At 46.7% G+C, this 18098-nt stretch overlaps 1 non-coding gene across 1 annotated transcript; it reads left to right on the top strand.

Moving 5' to 3' along the window:
* Positions 1-7326: 7326 nt before the first annotated feature.
* Trnat-ugu (transfer RNA threonine (anticodon UGU)) lies at positions 7327-7401 on the top strand. Its single transcript has one exon. It is a non-coding gene; the product is annotated as a tRNA-Thr (tRNA).
* Positions 7402-18098: the final 10697 nt, after the last annotated feature.

The following is an 18098-nucleotide window of genomic DNA, read 5'->3' as shown; positions in this document are numbered from 1 at the left end:
TGAGCTGCTGTGAACGTGCCGGCATGGAGATCCGTACGCTTTGGCTGCTCCGGGGGAACTGGGTTCAGTCGCGGCGGCGGCTGCTTTAAATATTTGTATTTGCACGCAGACAGCTGCCACCACCCTTCACAGAGGAATGGGGTACTTAAAACTCTAGTACATAGGGCGCGCACTATCTCTGACGCAGAGACTCTACCCGAGGAATTGGAACATCTGAGAACTGTATTTCGAAAAAATGGGTACTCAAAGTGGCCAATTCAACGTGCTCTCCGCCCAACCACTACAGCACAACCTGTGGAGATGGATGAAATCACGAGGGAGGAAGTAGGCACTGCGTTTATTCCATATACAGGAGCACTCTCGGGGAAAATCAACCGCATTTTGAAGAAACACCAGGTCGGAACCGTGTTTTGTCCTCCGAATAAAACTAGTGCACTGGTGGGGAGCGCCAAAGATGACCTCGGTTTGAGGAAGGCCGGCGTGTACCAGATTCCGTGTCAATGAGGCAAGTCGTGTATTGGTCAGACGATGCGTACCGTCGAGGATCGATGCCGTGAACACCAGAGGCACACTCGACTGATGTATCCGAGCAAGTCGGCGGTCGCTGAACATTGTTTGTCGGAAAATCACGCCATGGAGTATGACCGTACGAGGATTCTGGTACAGACGTCGAGAAACTGGGACAGCGTTGTTAGAGAGGCTATCGAAATTCGCACCAATGACGACCTCATGAACCGTGACTGTGGCTGTAGTCTTAGCAAGGCTTGGGAACCAGCGACTGGGTTAATCGAGAGTAAATCGAGCGAACGTATAGTTGTGACGACCACGGCGGACAGAGCCATCACACCGACGTCATCTCAGACGCAATCTGGTCCACGGCGCGACCGTGGCGCGGGGCGCGGACGGCGGAAGGAGCGCGCCGCGGGCGGAGGGTATTTAAATCGGCCGCCACCGCGACCGTCGCAGCCGTCCGCAGACAACTGGCCACCTTTTTAGCGGCAGACGACGACGACGACGATGAACACACGCCGCTCTTCAGTTCCGAAGACGTGGCGAGTGCCATCAAATCACTGCCAACAAAAAAGGCACCAGGCCACGACCAGCTCACCAACGAACTATTAGAACATATCCCGCCCATGGCAATAACACACTTAGCAGATATCCTAAACGAAATTACACGATCGCTAAAATTCCCGACACAGTGGAAACACGCTGAAGTAGTCTCGATCGCAAAACCTGGAAAAGACCCGGTGTTCCCGCAGCACTACAGAAAGTTAGTCTACTGCCTACCCTCAGTAAACTATACGAGCGCCCCCTCTTACAAGGGAACCTCCCCATCGCACCCCCCTCAGATTTAGTTATAAGTTGGCACAGGGGATAGGCCTTGAAAAACTGAACACTGATCAATCGAGAAAACAGGAAGAAGTTGTGTGGAACTATGAAAAAATAAGAAAAATATACAAACTGAGTAGTCCATGCGTAAGATATGCAATATCAAGGAGAATGGGAGCTCAGGAGCGCCGTGGTTCCGTGGTTAGCGTGAGCAGTTGCGGAACGAGAGGTCCGTGGTTCAAGACTTCCCTCGACTGAAAAATATACTCTCTTTATTTTCGCAAAGTTATGATCTGTCCGTTCGTTCATTGACGTCTCTGCTCACTGTAATAAGTTTAGTGTCTGTGTTTTGCGACCGCACCGCAAAACCGTGCGATTAGTAGACGAAAGGATGTGCCTCTCCGATGGGAACCGAAAACATTTGATCGCAAGGTCATAGGTCAACCGATTCCTCCGCAGGAAAACACGTCTGATACATTCTATACGACACTGGTGACGGCATCTGCGTTACATGACAGGAATATGTTGTCGACCCACCTAACTTTTACACTTGGTGAATGGGTAAAAAGATTCTTCTATCTTACCCGATATAGGTTTTCTTGTGGATGTGAATCACTCCCAAAAAAAGTGATGAAAACATAAGAGTGTGTCACATAAACTGCAACAAATGAATTCAACAGTTTCACAGTCGCACAGTTTTCCCTGTGCTCTGTCAAAACATATGTTTTTAACGTTTTCAAATTTTTCCCTGTCTAGACCGTAAAATCCCGCATATGTCCACGCAAATCTGAACAAGTCCTGGAATTTTGGAGAGCGAAGTTGATTACGTGCCTGAACTTCGATAATTGTCTGAAAATAAAAAATTAAACTTTTCACTCGAGTGAAGACTTGAACTGAGGACCTCTCGTTCCGCAGCTGCTCACACTAACCACGGGACCACGGCGCTCCTGAGCTCAGACACTCCTTGATGTTGCCTATGTTGCACATGGACTACTCAGTTTGTATATTTTGCTTATTTTTTTCATAGTTCAACACAACTTCTTCCTGTTTTCTCGATTGATCTGTGTTCAGTTTTTCAAGGCCTATCCACTGTGCCAACTTATATCTAAATCTGAGGATGGTGCGATGGGGAGGTTCCCTTGTTAGTACCGATACAGGATCACATCAGAAGAGAGCAAATCCTGCCCAAATTCCTGTTTGGGTTTCGCCCACAACATTCGGCCCCCCAACAAATTATGAGGGTGGTTGAAGCAGCCACAGAAAGCTTCAGCCGCAAAGGCTACTGCGAGATCTTCTTACTAGACGTGGCAAAAGCCTTTGATTCAGTTTGGCACACAGGGCTGCTCCACAAAATGTATACCCAGGGCTTCCCCGGAAAGATTGTAAAACTCAAAAAGCTATCTCTCCGGTAGGAGATTCTCCGTGAAAGTAGAAACATCAATGTCAAGCAAGAGAAGAATACATGCAGGGGTACCACAGGGTTCGGTCCTTGGACCAACCCTGTACAGCCTCTACACCGCAGACATACCAAGCACGCAACAGGTACAAACAGCGCAGTATGCTGATGACACCGCATTCTTCTCCTGCTCAACAAACAGGAACCTGGTCACGAGACGTCTACAAACCGCCCTAAACAAGAGAGACGAATGGGCGAAACTGTTGTGGATTGGCAAGAGAGCCAACCCGATATACTAGAGGAAGCCGAAAGGCAAGCGTTTTAGCTCACGCAGGCTGGCGTGAGGTCTGGAACAGGACAAGGAAATTAGATTTAGAAAAAAACGGACGTAGCTGGTGGAATACTTAACTTTAATCCGTAAATGGTGAACGTCGCTCTTGACGGTATATGTTTTACATTATCAATAGTAACTGGTAATGGCGCCTTGCTAGGTCGTAGCAAATGACGTAGCTGAAGGCTATGCTAACTATCGTCTCGGCAAATGAGAGCGTATTTTGTCAGTGAACCATCGCTAGCAAAGTCGGTTGTACCACTGGGGCGAGTGCTAGGAAGTCTCTCTAGACCTGCCGTGTGGCGGCGCTCGGTCTGCAATCACTGATAGTGGCGACACGCGGGTCCGACGTATACTAACGGACCGCGGCCGATTTAAAGGCTACCACCTAGCAAGTGTGGTGGCTGGCGGTGACACCACACAAACAATGGCGAATCTCATTAAACTCTGAGAAGACCCAAGCCATGCTAATGACTAGATATGTTACTTAAAATCCGTCTTGATTGCAAAAAATTTTTTTATTATTCATATGACCGGTTTCGCCCGCGGCGATGGACATCAGACGACTGAGCGCACCGCGGCACAACACCAAAATGGCGGGAACCACGGAAGCAGACCGTAGAGGAAAACAAGTTCACACCAGCACCATAGATATATAAATCGCCCTATGCTTTTAGATCGTATAAAAATGATAATTTTACTGGTTTTTAATCCTGACAATTACAGATTTTAACTTTGACATCTACATATTTTAACCAAATATTTTTAATATAAAAAAGATCTACTGAATACAGTATGTACAAATGGAATGTAACAAATGTACCAGACGCCACCTGTCGGTAATAGTGCTATAATTAATATAAATGACGTGCACTCTGCCAACCAATTTTATGTGTCGTAGCATGTGAAAGTTGCTGGATTTGGACGGGTTACTCCTGTAACTGAAATATCAGGTACGTTCTGGTACATTTGATGTTGATTAGATAGGATGAAAAACATTTGCTTCCGTGAAATAGTAAATTAGTATAATTGTTTTTACAGATCTGACGATGGTTCTGAATGAACCGAAACCGGTCATATGAATAATAAAAAAAATTTTTGCAATCAAGACAGATTTTAAGTAACATTATAAAATCACTGATTGCTGTTATCCCATAAGACATTATGTCTGTTTTTGCTAATGACTAGACGTCTCGGTAAACGCCGCCCCCCCAGAAGACCCTACCAAATGCTGCATCTGCCAAAACCTCCCCTGGAGAATCACTGCGAGGTACCTCGGTGTGACACTAGACAAGCGCCTGACTTGGAAATGCAACATCGAGGAGGTTCGCGAAAAGGCCCTAGGCAGGATGCAGATCCTTTATCCAGTACTGAACAGTGCAAGTTCCCTTGGACCGAGCGCAGGAGTACCCGTATATCGAAGTCTAATTAGACCGATACTGGAGTATGCGTGCCCCGTATGGGGCTACGCTGTTAGATCGACGGTAGAACGGCTACAAAAGGTTCAGAACAGAGCGCTCAGAAGAGCTCTCCACACACCGCCGCGCTTCCCGACGCAAGACCTTCACATAGCGGCAGACATTGAAAAACTAAGCACGCGATTCCGTACCCTGGCGGAGCAGTTCTACGCCAACGCGCAAAGGTCGCCAAACGATCTGATAAACACTCTTAGTCGGTACAACAACGTACCAGACAGGTACAAAAGACCAAAATAATTACTCTCCGATTAAAACAAACAGAAACCGTTACTACTCAACTGACAGAAAAGAACCCACAATACTCTAAAGAATAGAACAAACAAAAGACAAACACATCCAAAAAACACCCCAAAACAAAAATTGAAGGAAATGCCCGTACGGGACAAAAATTCTTCGCAACAAACAACCTCTAAAGATAGAGGAAGAAATTAGAGACCGAACCCAGTTCCCCCCTGAGCAGCCATACCGTACGGATCTCCGTACCGGCACGTACACAGGAGCTCAGTCCGTCAGTTCACCTGAAGATGGCGACATGTATCATCACCGAAATATTGTGCCCGTTGGACACCGTAGACCGGCAGTACACCCGTGGATATTTTGATTACCAACAATGATAATGGACTCAGTTAAGCGAGGAACAGAATCTAAGAGTTTGTTCAGGCGTGCTATAGCAAACTGGAAACATAATGAATCGATCTCCAGCAACCACCAAATTGCCTGTATTTTACGAGGTGCATTCAAGTTCTAAGGCTTCCGATTTTTTTTCTCCAGAATGGAAAGAGATAGAAACATGCGCATTGTTTTAAAATGAGGCCGCGTTCATTGTCAATACGTCCCCGAGATGGCAGCACCGTACGGCAGATGGTATTTTACCGCCAGTGGCGAGAGTGAGAACTGTTTTAAATACTTAAAATGGTGACGTTTTCCTTACTTGAACAGCGTGCAATCATACGTTTTCTGAATTTGCGTGGTGTGAAACCAATTGAAATTCATCGACAGTTGAAGGAGACATGTGGTGATGGAGCTATGGATGTGTCTAAAGTGCGTTCGTGGGTGCGACAGTTTAATGAAGGCAGAACATCATGTGACAACAAACTGAAACAACCTCGGGCTTCCACAAGCCGGTCTGACGACATGATCGAGAAAGTGGAGAGAATTGTTTTGGGGTGTCGTCGAATGACTGTTGAACAGATCGCCTCCAGAGTTGACATTTCCGTGGGTTCTGTGCACACAATCCTGCATGACGACCTGAAAATGCGAAAAGTGTCATCCAGGTGGGTGCCACGAATGCTGACGGACGACCACACGGCTGCCCGTGTGGCATGTTGCCGAGCAATGTTGACGCGCAACGACAGCACGAATGGGACTTTCTTTTCGTCGGTTGTGACAATGGATGAGACATGGATGCCATTTTTCAATCCAGAAACAAAGCGCCAGTCAGCTCAATGGAAGCACACAGATTCACCGCCACCAAAAAAATTTCGGGTAACCGCCAGTGCTGAAAAAATGATGGTGTCCATGTTCTGGGACAGCGAGGGCGTAATCCTTACCCATTGCGTTCCAAAGGGCACTACGGTAACAGGTGCATCCTACGAAAATGTTTTGAAGAACAAATTCCTTCCTGCACTGCAACAAAAACGTCCGGGAAGAGCTGCGCGTGTGCTGTTTCAACAAGACAACGCACCCGCACATCGAGCTAACGTTACGCAACAGTTTCTTCGTGATAACTTTGAAGTGATTCCTCATGCTTCCTACTCACCTGACCTGGCTGCTACTGACTTTTGGCTTTTTCCAACAATGAAAGACACTTTCCGTGGCCGCACCTTCACCAGCCGTGCTGCTATTGCCTCAGCGATTTTCCAGTGGTCAAAACAGACTCCTAAAGAAGCCTTCGCCGCTGCCATGGAATCATGGCGTCAGCGTTGTGAAAAATGTGTACGTCTGCAGGGCGATTACGTCGAGAAGTAACGCCAGTTTCATCGATTTCGGGTGAGTAGTTAACTAGAAAAAAAAATCGGAGGCCTTAGAACTTGAATGCACCTCGTAGTGACACAGTTTACCCACCATTCCAAATAGTTCACAAACATTTTCGATGAGATGATGATTGTCGATTTAGAGGACTGATCGTCGTATGATAGGATGCCCTAATGTTTGTTAAATCAGGAAGGTATATGTGCAGCAGCTGTTGTTATCTTGGAAGATGTGGAGTCCACAGCACACTCATCGTGAAGGTTGGTTGGTTGGTTGGTTCGGGCGAGGGGACCAAACAGCGAGGTCATCAGTCGCATCGGATTAGGGTAGGATGGGGATGGAAGTCGACCGTGCCTTTCACAGGTACCATCCCGGCATTTACCTGAAGCAATTTAGGGAAATTACGGAAAACCTGAATCATGATGGCCGGACGCGGGTTTGAACCATCGTCCTCCCAAATGCGCGTCCAGTGTGCTAACCACCGCGCCATCATGAAGGTGTCTGAACCGTGACTTTACTTTCAAAACCTTTTCTTGAAGTATATATGACGGTAGTATCTGTTCCCGAAAGAACAGTTACCATGGATGACCATGCAGCTTTGCTAGAAATGAAATGATAATTAAATGGACACCCTAGCTGCAAACAGGCGTTGATGTACTTCATTGGGGACATGTTGAAAATGTGTGCCCCGACCGGGACTCGAACCCGGGATCTCCTGCTTACATGGCAGTCGCTCTATCCATCTGAGACATGTTGGGAATGTGGATCTCACGGGGAGCGTGCAAGGGATAAGTCCATGCAGACGCACTATCCTCTGTGCCCGCGGTGGCTCAGATGGATAGAGCGTCTGCCATGTAAGCAGGAGATCCTGGGTTCGAGTCCCGGTCGGGGCACACATTTTCAACATGTCCCCAACGTAGTACATCAACGCCTGTTTGCAGCTAGGGTGTCCATTTAATTATCATTTCTTTTCTTAAAGAATTTATTTACTAACGATTCATCAAGAACATTAACACTTTTAATCTCACTATATGAGCATGGAAGTAGTTGCCAGTGGGTAACTGGTGAAAAAACAAATTTGCTTTCAACAAATGGAAATTTTATTCGTAAAAACCCTTTCTTTTTTTAAAAAAAATATTTAAATTATTATAATCAGAAAGCGCCCTCTAAATATCAAGTTACATTTTATTCAGAGGCAGAAATTTTTGTTGTTGACAGTATTGAAATCTCCACTTAGAAAAATTTATGAATGATTGTGCTGATAAACCCCTTATGTTATTTGATTTTCAAACAGCTGAGCAAAACTCAAGATACTCAAACAGTTTTCCCTTTACTTCTTCTGATCATCACTAAACTGCCACACAATATTTTTAGCGCAACGCAATTTGACTTTCAATAATCTCTACAAAAGAATGGCCCTGAGCTATACCATTCATGAATCACTTACCTCACAAAAGTCTTCGTTACTCGAAGTACTGCAATACAGCGAGCGCCAATACTAGCCAGCTAAATAAAAGATTCTAACTACTGAAGGTACTAACTACTGATGGGCATACTTAGCAAACGAAAGATTTTGATAGAGAACAAACCATGTATTTACCTTAACAGTGTTCAAAAGTCATTATATATATATATATATATATATATATATATATATATATATATATATCTGATGGACACACGTCCAGATCATCCGCTTTCAAAACTCCGCCATCTCTCTCCCCACATCCACCACTGCTGGCGGCTCACCTCCAACTGCGCAACGCTACGCGCTGTTCACATCCAACCCCCCAACACTACAATAGCGAATATTACAACAATTCCAACCAGCCACAGACCGCACACAGCACAGTCAGTGATTTTCGTACTGAGCGCTACGTGGCGTTACCAATATAAAAACCTAAACAGCGTACTTACAGTATGAACTTTCGGTCCGAGAAGCTTGCCGCTCCCCTTTTATATGGCCGTAGTCACGACCGCTCGCAACAACCTCTGTAAGAGTACACTGGTGCCAATCTGCAACACACCAGATTACTTTAAACTAAAAATTTTAACAACTCACACAAACACATCAACTATGCATCCCGTAAGAGGGTAGGAAATGGTACAAAACACTCACAATGAATTAAATTACTTGCCACCGAAAGTGCAACTTGTTTTTAAAAGAAAACTCTTACGGTGGAAGGGTAGCAACTTTACAAACTAAATTGCCATTTAAATAAAAACCCATGAAATGCGGTCTTATATAGAATGTACTAACATGCTCTACATTACACATATAGCGCCTCTCAAGCTGATAGGCAAGATAAGATATTTCAGGAATTCGGTCTTTACACCTTAATTCTATAAATTCGTTAGCACCGCATCCGATAAACATGACAGAGGCAGCTATTAACGTACGGCAGACCGACAGACAGACACTAACCGCCTAACAAATGCAGATGAGAGACAGACGAGCACGCTGAGGACGAGAGAAAAATGGTTCAAATGGCTCTGAGCACTATGGGACTTAACTTCTGATGTCATCAGTCCCCTAGAACTTAGAACTACTTAAACCTAACTAACCTAAGGGCATCACACACATCCATGCCCGAGGCAAATTCGAACCTGCGGGGACGAGGGACTGACCAAGAAAACAAGTAGAATTTAACAAGTAAATGAAACAACATATCACAATCACTTAACTTCTAATAGACTGCGATTTCTGGAGAAGACCTGGCGCAGGACCCCCAATGCTCTCCCGAACCGTCCGCTGCCAGTCGCTTCAACGGACGCAGGAAGGCGCGCCGATCTCCCGTCTCACGGCGTCGCAGCTCGCACCGGTATCGTGGGTTGACTCCTGTTGCACTCGTGTCGACCGCGAAGCCACTACCCCTCGCTGTACGGCGCGGTCCACTGGACTCACGTGGCGACCTTACATGCGCCGACGCTCAAGACGGAGAAGTCATCTCGTGTCTCAGTGCGCGACCGACCAACCGACAGATCCAACCGCCAGTGACCGTTGCCTGAACAAACTCAAGCAGACCGGCGGCCTAACACATACTAGCACTCCGGACGACAGACAGACACTGACTGCCCCACACTGACCCGGCTGACCAACTAACCAGACTCGCCCCTAGTGAGTTTTTTTTTCTTTTCTTTATTGTGATTTCATTCCCCTGCCCCATATGGGCAGGAGAGGGCTGTCAGCAGCACAATCCGCCGCTCTTCAGTCGAGTGACACAACTAAAACAAGAATAAAATGATACATACATAAGGAGATAAAAAAGGGGAACATAAAACAGAGTGAGGGGAAAAGATGGAGGTAAAAATACACTGACATGTAGACGTTCATGGGGGACAGTTAAAAAAGTCACCAGAAAGTTAAAAAAAAAACACAGTTGGCGATTCTTAAAACGCAGAGAAGACACTGAATGCGCATGCACAGGTTAAAAGTTGGCCACAGTATGAAAAACACTCCAAACACAACACACTTAAAACCCACTTGGAGCACACACGACGAAGAATAAAACTGCCAGGTGGTACCTGCCGAGGGAAAGGTCAGAGAGGATGCAAAAGGTGGGGAGAGCATGGGGCAGCTGGGGAAGCGGCGGGATGAAGAGAGGAAGGGCAACTGTGGGTTCACGAAGAGGCAGGAGACACGTGGGGCGGGAGAGGAAAAGGGAAGGCAGGGCAGGAGGGAGTGCAGAGACACTGAAAGGAGGCATAAGAGATGGAGGGGGAGTAGGAGGGGAAAGCCGCTCAGAAGGAGGGAGGGGGAGCCCCTAGTGAGCTCATAGCACCCCTTAAATGCACGTGAGCAGGCTACCTTTCCACTTTCCCACCAGAGGGAGACACAAAAGCTGCGATTGCCACAGCGGCGCCACCGCCAGAAACGGAGGGCGACTGCTTCACACTACGCGCTGCGGCGCACTCTTCAAAACAGCAATTTTTACCACGGCTCAGTGTAGAAGAAAAGATGACTCTTGGTCTCTGAAAATATGGTTCATGTTGACGGTAACCCGCCCAACTTCGCAGGCCTGGATTGCATTTTCCACAGCCTGTGGATTAAAACCCTTGTTGGGCCGTTGGCACATTCAACGCCCTGCACATCTGCAGCTATTCTGGTAGTCCATACTTTGCTAAAACACTGAACTAAACTAACGACAACATTGTTCTACATGTACTGCTGTACACACAGCCCAGGCACAAAAGCATGCTAGGAACAACGTCACTGGGAACAGAAATGGCATCAGATGGAGTTTTGGACGAATCCAGTTTCTATTTGTTTCAAAATAATGGCTGCATTTTTGTGCACTGCGGACAGGGGGACGGCATCACACTGGCTGCATTCGCTCAAGACATACAGAGCCAACGTAAGGTCTTACTGTGTGGTGTGCTATTAGGTACAACCACAGATGGTCCATGTCCAGGGCACTGTGACCAGAGTGACCTACGTCAATGACGTCTTGCGACCCATACCCACATACTTTCTGCACAACACTGCAGACGCCATTTTTCAGCAAGACAATGCACGACCAATGTTGCTTCAGAAAGAGTGTTTCTTGGTGTCAGAGGATGTTAGCCTTTTACCGTGGCCCGCCAGATCTCCCAAACCTGTCGGCAATCGAAAATGTGCTAGACATGGTGAAACGATGGCTGTAGCGCTGTGTTCCAATGCCAGCCATCACAGATGAACTTTGGAACCAGGTGTATGCTGCATGGATGGCTATACCACAGGACGCCATTCGGGTCTTACAGGCAGAGATTACCATCACGAACAAGTTATAAGGGCCCGTGGTGGACCCTGTGCGTACTAGGCAACAAAATACACTCAGCCTAAGTGACTGAATTTATATAATAACACACTCCGTCTTCAGGCCACGAGTGGCCTACCGGGACCATCCGACCGCCGTGTCATCCTCAATGGAGGATGCGGATAGGAGGGGCGTGTGGACAGCACACCGCTCTCCTGGTCGTAATGATGGTATTCTTGACTGAAGCCGCTACTATTCGGTCGAGTAGCTCCTCAATTGGCATCACGAGACTGAGTGCACCCCGAAAACAGCGCATGGCGGCCTGGATGGTCACCCATCCAAGTGCCGACCACGCCCGACAGCGCTTAACTTCGGTGATCCCACGGGACCCGGTGTATCCACTGTGGCAAGGCCGTTGCCTAAGTGACTGAATTGCTAATAATTTCTGCAGAACACACTGTTTTACATATCCTGTGAATACGAACGCCCCATCTCTAGTCGTTCAAGGTGTTCTGCTTTGTCTGAACATGGGTATATGTACGAGGTCGTTCAATACGTGATGCCCTAAATTTTTTTTCTCAGAACATATTTATTGTTAAGTGTCACAATTTGGTGATAGTGTACATCAACATGTCTTGTCAGTGTCCTATTTTTCTACGTAGTCTTCGTCACATCCTATGGCCGTACGACAACGTTGTGGAAGACCTCTTCTCCTGTAGGCGTAGCCATGTTTAAACTGCATGACTGACATTCTTGTCATCTTCAAAGTGTGTTCCCCGTAGAGAATCTTTAAGCGGCCCAAAGAGATGGAAGTCCGTGGGTGCCAGGTCTGGACTGTAGGGTGGATGAGGCAATGATCTCCAACTCAATATGGCGATTTGTTCCAGGGGTTCCCAGACTTGTGTGTGGGTGTGAGTTATCGTGTTGGAACAAGATTTCTACTGCGTTCTTGTCAGATCGATCAGAGTCTTCATGTATGCCTCTGAATTGATGGTTGACACTCTTCGCATCACATCCACGAGAATAACGCCATGACAATCTCAGAAGACTGTCACTGTGACATTTCCGGCAGAGGAGGTTGTCTCGAATTTCTTCTTTTGGGTTGAATGGGGATGATGCCACTCCATGGACTGCCTTTTTGTTTTCGGCGCGAAGTGGTGCACCCAGCTTTCGTCCCCCGTTAACGATCCGTGACAGAACGGCCTCTCGGTCTGCCTCAAAACGCTCCAAGAAATCAGATGAAACGGCCTTTCTTTGAATCTTGTGTGCCTGCTGTGAGCATTCGTGGAACCCATCGGGAGCACATCTTTGAATATCCGAGAGTCTAGATCATTGCAGCGCACTTACAATGCTAGCCGAGAGCTGTAGATCCAATTGTCGAGTAGTGATGCGCCGGTCGTCACGAATAACGGCATCCGCACGACTCAGCCTGTCTGGAGCAGTGGCTGTGGCAGGACGTCCCGAGCGTGGCTGACCGTGGAGCTCTGTTCCTGCATTTCCTGAGGCTGTGACTTTCTTCAGCCATCGCCCAACTGTACTCCTATCAACTGCAGCATCGCCATACACTGCACACAAACGTTTATCGATGTTCACCACGGTTTCTTTTTCTGCACGCAAGAATTCAATAACAGCACGCTGCTTGTAACGTGAGTCGTATGTAGACGCCATTCTGACGCTGTACTACGTCTCTGCCATCTGCCAGAACGGCTCGAAACTTCACCGTCGCACAGAACAAACATCAGATGTCAAACACCAACAAGGACGTTTGTCTATGTAAAGTAATGGATTTAAAAAAATGTGGGGCATTACTTCTTGAACGAGCAGGAAGGGGAGGAGGAAGAGGACGATGTCGACAACGAGGTCATTGGAGATGGGACACAAGTTCGGCTTAGCGAAGGATGGGGAAGGGAATCAGCTGTACCCTTTCAAGGGAAACATCACAGCATTTGCGTGAACCGATGTAGGGAAATCACAGAAAACCTACACTACTGGCCATTACAATTGCTACACCATGAAGGTGACGTGCTACAGACGCGAAATTTAACCGACAGGAAGAAGATACCGTGATAAGCAAATGATTAGCTTTTCAGAGCATTCACACATGGTTGGCGCCGGTGGCGACAGCTACAACGTGCTGACATGAGGAAAGTTTCCAACCGATTTCTCATACACAAACAGCAGTCGACCGGCGTTGCCTGGTGAAACGTTCTTGTGATGTATCGTGTAAGGAGGAGAAATGCGTACCATCACGTTACCGACTTTGATAAAGGTCGGATTGTAGTCTATCGCGATTGCGGTTTATCGTATCGTGACATTGCTGCTCGAGTTGGTCGAGATCCAATGACTGTTAGCAGAATATGGAATCGGTCGAATCAGGAGGGTGTTACGGAACGCCGAGCTGGATCCCAACGGCCTCGTGTCGCTAGCAGTCGAGATGAGAGGCATCTTATCTGCGCGGCTGTAACGGATCGTGCAGCCACGTATCGATCCCTGTCAACAAATGGGGACGTTTGGAAGACAACAACCATCTGCACGAACAGTTCGACGATGTTTGCAGCAGCGTGGACTATCAGCTCGGAGACCGTGGCTGTGGTTACCCTGGACGCTGCGTCACAGACAGGAGCGCCTGCGATGGTGTACTCGACGACGAATACTCGACGGCGAACCTGGGTGCACGAATGGCAAAACGTCATTTTCTGCGGACGAATCCACGTTCTGTTTACAGCATCATGATGGTCGCATCCGTGTTTGGCGACATCGCGGTGAACGCACATTGGAATTGTGTATCCGTCATCGTCATACTGGCGTACCACCCGGCGTGATGGTATGGGGTGCCATTCGTTACACGTCTCAGTCACCCCTTGTTCGCATTGACGGCACTTTTAACACTGGGCGTTACATTTCAGATGTGTTACGACCCGTGGCTCTACCCTTCATTCGATCCCTGCGAAACCCTACATTTCAGCCAGATAATGCTCGACCGCATTTTGCAGGTCCTTTACAGGCCTTTCTGGATACAGAAAATGTTGGACTGCTGCCCTGGCCAGCACATTCTCCAGATCTCTCACCATTTGACAACGTCTGGTCAATGGTGGCCGAGTATCTGGCTCGTCACAATACGCCATTGACTACTCTTGTTGAACTGTGGTATCGTGTTGAAGCTGCATGGGCAGCTGTACCTGTACACGCCATTCAAGCTCTGTTTGACTCAATGCCCAGGCGTATCAAGGCCGTTATTACGGCCAGAGGTGGTTGTTCTGGGTACTGATTTCTCAGGATCTATGCACCCAAATTGCGTGTAAATGTAATCACATGTCAGTTCTACTATAATATATTTGTCTAATGAATACCCGTTTATCATCTGCATTTCTTCTTGGTGTAGCAATTTTAATGGCCAGCAGTGTATTTCAGGATGGCCAGACGGAGGTTTGAACCGTCGTCCTCCCGAATGAGAGTCCAGAATGCTAACCACTGCGACACCTCGCTCGGTAATCATGAAGGTGTAGAAGAAAGGGCGACGCTTGGTCTCTGAGAATATCGAAATAAATATCCCAGTTCATGTCGATAGTAACCCGCACAAGATCACAGAACTCCCTCTGGCCCGAACTGCACCTTCCACAGGGTGTTGATTAAAAGCCCAGTTGGGCCGTTGGTACACCCAAAGCCTTGCACACCTGCAGCAGTTCTGGTAGTGCATACTTCTTTAAAACACTGAATCATTCCACATCGTACTACACACATTTCGTACACACTGTCTAGGCACAAGTAATGTGACCATCTATCAAAAGCCTGAGTAACCGCATTCTGCAGCACGGAAAGCTGTGAGACATGCAGGAAGAGAGAGCCAGTGAGGTTCTGGAAGGTGCCGACAGGGATGTGGAGCCATGACGACTCCAGTGCTGTAACCAGCTGCGCTAGGTTTAGTGGTTGAGGATGCACGGCACGAACAGCCCAAACGAGCCGGTCCCACAGACGGTCGACTGGGCTATAATCCAGGGAGACTGGTGGCCAGGAGAGTACAATAAACTCATACTGAGGCTCTGCAAACCAAGCACGTACACTGTGAGCTGTGAAATACGTTGCATTGTCCTGTTGGAAGATGCCATCGTGCCCCAGCAAAGCAAACCGTATCCAGCGGTGAACATAGTCCTCAGGAATAGATGCAGAGTTGTGCTGATCCATTGTGGCTTTCAAAACGACGAGATCACCCCGGAAATGCCACGAAAACATTCCCCAGAACATAATGCTCCTTCCTCCGTCCTGGACCCTTCTAATGATTGCTGCAGGGTGTTTGCTTTCAGCTTTTTCACGCCGATGGAACATAAAAATATTATAATAACATAATAATAAGAATATAATATTTCAAATCCGAAAGAAAGCAGGTGTTGACGGATGTAAAAATTACCGAACTATCAGTTAAATAAGTCACACCTGCAAAATACTAACGCGAATTCTGTACAGACGAATGAAAAAACTGGTAGAAGCCGACCTAGGGGAAGATCAGTTTGGATTTTGTAGAAATATTGGAACACGTGAGACAATACTCACCCTACGACTTATCTTAGAAGATAGATTAAGGAAAGGCAAACCTACGATTCTAGCATTTGTAGACTTAGAGAAAGCTTGTGACAATGTTGACTGGAATACTCTCTTTCAAATTCTGAAGGTGGCAGGGGTAAAATAAAGGGAGCGAAAGGCTTATTTACGATTTGTACAGAAACCAGAAGGCAGTTATAAGAGTCGAGGGGCATGAAAGGGAAGCAGCGGTTTGGAAGGGAGCGAGACAGGGTTGTAGGCTATCCCAGATGTTTTTCAATCTGTATATTAAGAAATAAACAAAACAAAAGAAAAATTTGAAGTAGGTATTAAAATCCGTGGAGACGAAATAAAAACTTTGAGGTTCGCCGATGACATTGTAATTCTGCCAGAGACAGCAAAGGACCTGGAAGAGCAGTTGAACGGAATTGCCAGTGCATTGAAAGGAGGGTATAAGATGAACATCAACAGAAGCAAAACGAGTCAAATTAAATCGGGTGATGCTGAGGGAATTAGATTAGGAAATGAGACGCTTAAAGTAGTAAATGAGTTTTGCTATTTGGGGAGCAAAATCACTTATGATGGTGGAAGTAGAGAGGATATAAAATGTAGACTGGCAATGGCAAGGAAAGCGTTTCTGAAGAAGAGAAATTTGTTAACATCGAGTATAGATTTAAGTGTCAGGAAGTCGTTTCTGGAAGTATTTGTATGGAGTGTAGCCATGTATGGAAGTGAAACATGGACGATAAATAGTTTAGACAAGAAGAGAATAGGAACTTTCGAAATGTGGTGCTACAGAAGAATGCTGAAGATTAGATGGGTAGATCACATAACTAATGAGGAGGTATTCAATAGGATTGGGGACACGAGAAATTTGTGGCACAGCTTGACTAGAAGAAGGGATCGGTTGGTAGAACATGTTCTAAGCCAGCAAGGATCACCAATTTAGTGTTGGAGTACAGCGTGGAGGGTAAAAATCGTAGAGGGGGACCAAGAGATGAAAACACTAAGCAGATTCAGAAGGATGTAGGCTGCAGTAGGTACTGGGAGATGAAGACGCTTCCACAGGATAGAGTAGCATGGAGAGCTGCATCAAACCAGTCTCAGGACTGAAGACCACAACAACGGAGCATAAAACGTAAATCATCTGAAAAGGTAACCTGTAGACACTTACTGAATGTCCAGCTGAGGTACTGGCGTGCAATTTCCAGCCTTCGTCGCTGATGAACAGTACTCAGCTTCTTTGCACGAACCAGGCACCTGCAGGAACGTTAGCTGAAAGGGTGTTGAGGAGACATTGTTATAAGCACTTTGGTTCATATGGACAGTCAGTTGCCCAGCACTTAAAAGTGTATTCGCCTGCACACATCTGCACAGCCATCATTCACCCCTGTCATGTATGGCCTGTGGAAGGCCACAGTTGCCTTGGCGCCTGTTTTGGATAGTTCCATTTTGCCACAAATGGTATACTTTAACCACAGTAGCACCACAAACTTAGCCGTTTCGAAATGCTTCCACTCTTGTCCCGAAAGCCAATGATCATGGTCTTTTGGATGGCAGATAAATTGCTCCATTTCCGCATCGCGACAACGTTGCCATCTTTTCTGCATCTCCAACACGCTTCACACATGTGACAGATTATTGCACGTTCGCATCGGATGCACACAATGTGTAAGTAGGCTGTTTATGTTTTCTTTATGGAAGTAGGCTGTTTATATTTTCTTATTGCCAACGTTACGTAGCGCTCTGTATGAAAATCACTGGCTGTGCTGTGTGCAGCCTGTGGCTAGTTTGCACTGTTGTCTGTCATTGTAGTGTTGGGCAGCGGCAGCTGGATGTGAACAGCGCGTAGCGTTGCGCAGTTGGAGGTGAGCCGCCAGCAGTGGTGGATGTGGGGAGAGGCATGGCGGAGTTTTGTAATTTGTCATGAACTGCTGTATATATATATATATATTATGAGTATTAAGGTAAATACATTGTTTGTTCTCCATTAATATCTTTCATTTGCTAACTATCCCTATCAGTAGTTAGTGCCTTCCGTAGTTTGAATCTTTTATTTAGCTGGCAGTAGTGGCGCTCGCTGTATTGCAGTAGTTCGAGTAACGAAGATTTTTGTGAGGTAAGTGATTTCTGAAAGGTATAGTTTAATGTTACTCAGGGCCATTCTTTTGCAGGGATTTCTGATAGTCAGATTGCGTTGCGCTAAAATTATTGTGTGTCAGGTTAAGCACAGTCTTGTATAATTGTTCTAAGGGGACGTTTCAAATGGTTACATTAGTGTGACTGGATGATACGGTCGCAGGTTCGAATCCTGCCTC

This window comes from Schistocerca cancellata, chromosome 12 (assembly GCF_023864275.1).
Source record: "Schistocerca cancellata isolate TAMUIC-IGC-003103 chromosome 12, iqSchCanc2.1, whole genome shotgun sequence".
NCBI lineage: Eukaryota > Metazoa > Arthropoda > Insecta > Orthoptera > Acrididae > Schistocerca > Schistocerca cancellata.
Note: the sequence above shows the minus strand (reverse complement) of the source record. Positions and strands in the feature narration are given on the sequence as shown.